We start from the raw sequence: 7,316 nt of genomic DNA, 5'->3' as shown, positions 1-7,316 counted from the left end.
CTCCCTCTCCCTCTCCCTCTCTCCCTCTCTCCCTCTCTTCTCGAGACAGAGTCAGACAATGCAGTTCATACTGGCCTTGAGCTCACTTTGTAGCCCAGGCTAGTCTCAAATGTGCAACAATCCTCCTTCCTCAGCCTCCCAAGTGCTGGATTACAGGCATGTACCACCAAGCCCAGTTTATAGTTCTCTTTCTTAGTTGGGTTCTTTGGTTTTGGTGTCAGAGTAATTCTTGCTTCCTGGAATAAATTTGGAAGTATTGCTTCCCTTTCAATTTCATTAAAGAGTTTGAAAAGTATTGGTATTAGGTCTTCTCAAGTTTTTAATTCATCAGGGCCTGAGCTTTTCTGTGTTGGTAGGTTTTTAATTAGATCATTGATTGTGGTTCACTGAGTTGTAGTCCTTGTTATCTCTTTCTACAATTCCTTCAGAACATTTTGGAGTGCTGGTTTAGTCTTCATGAATTTCCTTGAGTGTTGTTTGCAATGGAAGCATCTTATTTCTCCATCAATTCTGAAAGACAATTTTGAAGGGTACCTCAATCTGGGTTGAAGGCTGTTTTCTTTTAGGGCTTGATATACTTCCCTCCAAACTCTCCTTGGCTTCAGGGTTTGTATTGAGAAGTCAGCTGTATTGAAAGGAAAGCTGATGGGCTTTCCTTTACAGTTGATTTGTCTCTTTTCTCCAACAGCTCCTAATATTCTATCCTTGTGTTGAATTCCTGGAATCTTGACTATGATGTGCCTTGGTGTAGGTTTTTTCATGGTTAATTGGAGTTCTATGTGCCTCACCAATTTGTATGTCAAATTCTTTTATTCCTGCCAGAGAAGTTTCCTGCTGCGAGATATGTGAGTAGGTTTTTCTATACTACATTTTCATGGCCTCCAGTCAATCTCATGTTGTTCTTGCTTGCATCTTTCAGGTTCTGGATTGATTTCTCATGGCCCCTTGCTATTTTTAAGAAATTGTTCATGATCACTAACCACAAGTCTGTCTTCTAGATCTGAGATTCCGTCCTCACATTTCCTCATTCTGCTTCTGCTATGGATACTCATGACGGAATTTTTAGTTTCCTGGGTATCTGCTTGAATCTGTTCCATTTTTTCCCATGTTGCACATTCATGGTTTCCATCATTTTCCTAATATTCTCTATTTTTTAAATCTATATCTGCCTAGAGTCACTAAACATGTTTTTTCATTGTGGTCCTTATCTCTGTAGTTATCTGAAAAATTATTTCTGCTTTGATTTTTTTTTCTAAAACCTCATTCATTTGCTTTGTAGTTACTACCTCAGAGAGGTCAGATGGGTGGCTTTTGTATTGTCCTACCTCATTACCCCTTAGGTTTGCCTTTGGTGAGCTGGAAGTCTGGTGTTGCATCTTCTTTAAGTGTTTTCTCATTTTCTTTCTTTTTTTTTTAGTTTAACTCTTATGTTGATGCTTGTAAACTGCCTATGGTGAGTTGTTTCATGGCTAGTATTTAGAACCCTGAGGAAATGAGAACTCCTCAGAGGTGTCTTCTGGGTGTAGCCGATTTCTGGCCATGAGGCCTGCAGCCCTGTAGCCACCAGTGCACCTTCTGTTGGTTTGAACTCAGTTGGGAGTCATTTGTTAGGTGGACCCAGCACTTGTTCTGAGTTCTGACTCAGTTGTCCCCTCTCCTACATGGCTCCCAGCCAATCACCCTCTCCTGTGAGACATCTGGTCCCACAGCACTCATTGCCAGCTAGTGCAGTCCTCCATGTCCACTGCTGCCTTCTGCTGCAGTCTCTCCATGGAGGCCTTGGTGTTACCAGCAGTCACTGTGCATTGGCAGGTTTGAACTGCTCCTCCCATGTAGAGAGTTCCAACTCAGGGAGAAGGCTGCCTACTGGCCTCCTTCCACAGTGAAATTTCTCTCTCTCTGTGGGCTTCCATTCTTGCTTCAGATCTTTCTTGGATCCAGGGGACCCACTTCTCTCCTTCTTATCTTACTTGCATTGCTATATTCCTGCGTCTGGATGGCAACTGTCAGACAGGATTGTATCTGCTGCTGACCACTCTGCCTGGAAGTTGGGATCCTTGGAAACTTTTACCTGATTTTGGAATTAAGGTCATATTGCCCTCATGAGTCTTTGCCTCAGTTTTCTATTTTTCTTGTTTTGGAACAATTTGTATGAGATTATATTATCCTTTAAATGATTTGTATTTTTAGGGCATGCATTTGTAATGCATGATGAACATGGGATACCTGTTAAGATGCCCTAGTGGGCTCCTGAGTAAAATGTGATGTGAATGTGGTACTCAGATGTCTGGTGGGTCCACATTTGGATGGATTCTGCAGCAGTGACTAAGTTGGTTTGGACCAAGTACATGATAATTTACCATGTCTGCCAAGGACATAGGAGTGGAAGGACAATGGTACAGTACACTTGCCCTCCCTAGAGAAGTGCCTGGAGGAAGAGGAACTGCGGAATGATGAAGGAAGAGACACAGGGTTTGGGGCAGAGGATGAGTGGCTGGGGCTGGGGTCCTGATCCAGATGATGTGGTGAAAAGATTGGCACAGACGTGGAGGTGAAGTGCAGAGGAGGCTAATGTGGGTTAGTCCTTATATGCAGAGCTCGAAATAAATGAGAGATTGAAATCCAGAGGTGGATTTTCTTGAAGATTTGGAAGATAGACACACTGGACCTGTCTGTACTATAGCATGTTAAAGCGAGGGGGAGTCTGCCGTCCCAGGGCATAAGGCTCCATGAAGTCCTCTTCCTCCTTGCCTAGGTGCCTTGCTGTGATATTGACACATATGAGAAGAGGTTGGATGTTTGCATGGTAGGCAAAGATTCAACTCCTTGTTCCAACTTTGTGGACTTAATGGCGATTTATGGGGCATTGCATTGAAGTAGACTCGGAGGCAGCATCCTCCCTCAGCAGCTGGAGGCGAGGGGTTCCATGACACAGAGATAGAATCTGGGGTCTGTGGTGACCTAGTCACAGAGAGATAGTGGAGTCTGGGAATTGCCAAGAATATTTGCCCAATGGCCCCCAGGAACTTATGCCCCAGAAGTTTGGGGTAGGGATAGCCCTAATCCTTGCCACCCCTCAGTTGTCCAGATTGATGGCGAGAACTCTGCTGGGCAGACGGGGCTTTTCCTCTCGGCTCTTCTGGGCCACAGCTGTGCCGTGCGGCTCTTGCTGGCCTTTGGTGCCAATCCAAACCAGTGAGTGGACAGGCCATGATGCCTCATACCCCCAGGGCCCTGAACCTAAGGCCTGGTTTCTTTCCCAGAGGCCTCTTTCCCTTATAACTCTTCCAACTACTGTGGCCTTCTCAGGCCCTCTTGTACCCCAGGGACTTCTCATTCACTGGGTGCCTCCCATGCTCACAGTTGTCCTCATTCCCACAAAGGCCCCATATGCCTTCTCACATGACCACTTCCCATGTCCCATGCTCCCTTGCTGCTCCTTTCCTAATCCATTCCCATCTGCCTTGTTCTGCCCTAGCCGCTGTCTTGATGGCAGCACACCAGTGCATGCAGGTGCCTTCTCAGGCTGCAGCCAGGTCATGCTGCAGCTGCTGCAGGCAGGGGGTGACCTGCGTCTGCACGACCAACAGGGTCGCACACCACGAGACTGGGCTGAGCAGGGTGGTGCCAGGCAGAGCTGGGAGGTGAGCAGTGGCCCAGGTGCAGGTGGGGGCATCAGGGCAGCACCTGCACCCAGCCTCACCCACGTGCTCCTGTCTAGGTAATGGAGCTGCTGCAGCTGTGTCGCATCCACATGTCAGCACTGCTGCATGGTGGGGAATTAGCACCCATTGCAGCCTTGGGCCCATTGTACACCAGCTCTGGGCACAGCCTGTATGGCTCCCTGTCCTCACTGATGCAGTCAGAAAGGTAATGCCCATCCACCAAACCCAGGTACTGCCCATCCACCAAACCCAGGTACTCCCGACTTTTCCTCATCTCCTTTTACCCCAGGATGCTGAGGCCAGAGCAGTTTGGGAGATCTCCTCAAACGCCAACTTTGGGATTTGGCCAGGTAAATGGGAAAAGTTGGAGGAGCAGGGGCTACCCCTGTGTTCTTCCTGCCTCATGGTCCTGCTCCCCATCCCCAGATGAGCAGCCTGCAACCACTGGGGCTGGTAACGGGCATACCCTTGGCGGACCCCAAGGAGCTGCTGCCAGCCCAGGGCGACCCTGACCGCACCTATGAGAGCAGCTCCCACACCCTCATGGTCAAGTGAGACCCCTTTTCCTGTGCCCTTGCACACTTCCTCTCCCACTTGTCCACATACCTCTCATTCCCGTATCTCAGACCTGCTCTCTCTGCTGCTCCCCATCCTCCAGCCTCCTGTGGAGGGGCAACCCCGTGACCATGCGGCAGCTGAAGGCCCCTGGAGCCCATCCTGATGTGCTATTGGCTGACCTTCAGCACTGCAGGTACTCTGTCTCAGTCCCACTGCCCAGCCCGTTCCCCCACACTACTCTTAGCCTGCTCTCTGGTGTCAAAATGGCTCATAACCCAAAGACCAGGATATGTAGCAACCGCCATGGTGACAGTTAGACATTACTTCTGTACCTAGCATGAAGTCTGCAGATGGAGTCCCCCTTCCCACTGGAAAATGGATACAGTTTTCTGTGCTATGTCCTATAGGCCCCAGAGAGAAGGTGGAGGTGGGAGGGATGTCATAGAGAGGGTGTGGGAGAGAGGGTGTGGGCTGGGTGCTAGTTTGGGGTTATGCCACCAAGGTTTCAATTTTTCCTGTCTGGTGGCTGGTAGATTGTCTTCTCCTGGCACATGGTGGCTGGTCTTAGTCCAAGAATAGCTCTCATGAGGTTGGTGTGGTGCTGCACACCTGTAATCTCAGATCTTGGGATGCTGAGGCAGGAGGATCACTGTGAGTTTGAGACCAGCTTGGGCTCCACAGTGAGTTCAAGACCAGCTTGAATTACATAACAAGATCTTGTCTCAAAACAAAACTAAACTAAACCAATACAAAACAAAAGAACAGCTCCCACCCTATGTAATCAGGGCCTGCCTCTGAGTAGCAGTTCTTCTCCTCCTCCCAGCACTCTGCATCACCCCAACCTGCTGCTGCTGATGGCACTGAGCCCCTCAGCAGACCTGTCAGGGCTAAGTCTCCTCTTCGAGCCTGTGTGGCTAGGCTCCCTGCATGTGGTACTACACCAACCAAAATGGAGGGAGAAGGGCTTCAGAGCCGTGCCAGGTCTGCTGCCCGGCCACATGCTGCTGCAGGTGCTGGAGGCTCTGCTGTTCCTGCAGGCCCGCTGCCAGGCCCACGGCGGTCTCAGCTCTCATGCTGTGCAGCTGGTGCGGCCTGGCCTGGCTAAGGTGGGCAACCTAGAGCATGGGCGCCCACTGAACCAACCTTCCCTGAGGCCCAGGTGAGTGCTTGTCCTGCGTGCCTCTCCCACGTCCCTTCCAGCAGCCACCAGCTCACCAAGTTTGTTGGGCTCCACAGGCTGCAGCAGGGCTACCCCTGGGGAGGCCCAGGTACAGGACTACCCCCACCTCCTGAACTGTACCCATGGCTGCCTCTCGAGCTTATCCATGGTGACATGCCCACCACCACCTCAGACCTCTACAGCTTCTGCATCCTGGCTCAGGAAGTCTTCACTGGTCAGTGAGTGACGCTATGCCCCGCCTCACTGAGGCCTCCCGCTGGCTGGGATCTTCTGATGGTGCTTCCTCACAGGAGAGCTGCCCTGGGCTGGGAGAGAGGGGCTTGAGGTGAAGGCCAAGCTGGAGGCAGGTGAAAGCCCAGCCCTGGATCCCTTGGTGCCGAGCCCCTACCAGGCCCTGGTTCGGGCTGGGCTTGGTCTAGGGCCTACGGACCGCTGGGGCAGCTTGCAGAGTACTCGATACCTGCTGCGGGAGGCCATGGCCCAGGTACAGGCTCAGCAGGGGTGAGGGTAGCCATGAAGCCCAAGGCAGGGTCTGTGTCCCCACACCAGGTCTCCTTTTCCTAGGACTCAGAGCCTGAGGTCAGTTCCCCACTGAAATGGACTGCATTGACCCCTGTACTCCAGGGGTCCCCACCAGGTAGAGGGCAAGGAGGGTTGATGGTGTGTGGTGGGCCCAGCTGGCTTGTGCCTCTTCATTCCAACCAGGTCTCGGTCTGTCTCCCAGAGGTAGCTCATAGAGCCACAACTGTGCCCAGGCCTGTGCACCCAAGCCCCATCTCACCCCAGGTAGGAGCTTTGGGAGGATATGGGAGACCAAGGGAGATGTAAGGCACCGACCAATCCATGCCAGCTCTCTGACATTGTTTGTTGCAGGCCCTGGCGACTCCTGAGGTCACAGGCCACAGTGGAGTCCAGAGGGGCACAGCCTGGTACTCGAGCAGCAACTTGACTCTGAGCAACAGCCGTAGTCTCAGCCCTGGCTCCAGCCACAGTGCCACCACCAGAGGCAGCTTGTTCTGCTGCCCAGAGCCCACATCAACAGTATGAACACTACCAGAGCCCATTGCTAACCTGAGACCCTGCCATCCCTGCCCTCCAGGAGACCCCTGACTCCCTCTCCTCAGACCAGTGATATTAGGTCCCTGACTTGTAACTCCTGACCAATCCTACTTCCCCCAGATCCCAGAGCCTTCAGGACTCAGCTTTCTAGACTGGGGAGCAATTTGAGAAGTTTTCTGTGAAGAACCCAACCCTTCAGGGGCTGTTGCAGACCCAGCATGAAGCTGTTCTGTAGATCCCCTGGCCTCATGAGCCCATTGTGCTTGCTGACCCATAGGGAGGCTTCCCACACCCTGAGAGACTGCTGGTCAGGACGGTCACAAGGACAGGCAAAGCCATGGACCCCAAGCCAGGGATCCCAAGCCCCATCCTGCACTTCCAGATCCACTCTAGCTTCATGGCCACCTAGTGGCAACTCCAGCCTTTTTGTCCTGCAGGCAGCCAGCACTGAGCCAATGGGAGATCTCTTCTCCAGCCTCCAAAAGTGAGAATTGGGACCTAGGTGGGGGACCCAGAGCTCCGTTTCTACCCATGAGGTAACCTTAGGACTACCCTTGTCCCCTTTCCCCAGAATGGATCTGCTGGGAGAGATCATGGCAGAGCTGCAAGGTGGATGTCACCTAGGAGACAAGCCCAGCCTAGGCCCTACTACTGGCATAGATTCCTAGGGTGCCCTGGCTCTCCCTGCAGATACTGACCAGTGGAGCCTTTCCAAGAGGGACTGCCTGCCACTTAGTGCCTGTCCTACGGAAAGAAAATGACAAATCAACCCATCTGTCTCTTTGTTCACTGAGTCTGGCCCCAGCATGACACCAGCAATGACATTTTCATTTTTATTCATTAATTTTGTCAGA

This window comes from Octodon degus, unplaced genomic scaffold, assembly GCF_000260255.1.
Source record: "Octodon degus isolate 3935 unplaced genomic scaffold, OctDeg1.0 scaffold00083, whole genome shotgun sequence".
In the NCBI taxonomy this organism is placed as follows: Eukaryota; Metazoa; Chordata; class Mammalia; order Rodentia; family Octodontidae; genus Octodon; species Octodon degus.
The sequence above is the reverse complement of the archived record's forward strand: the minus strand, read 5'-3'. Positions refer to the sequence as shown.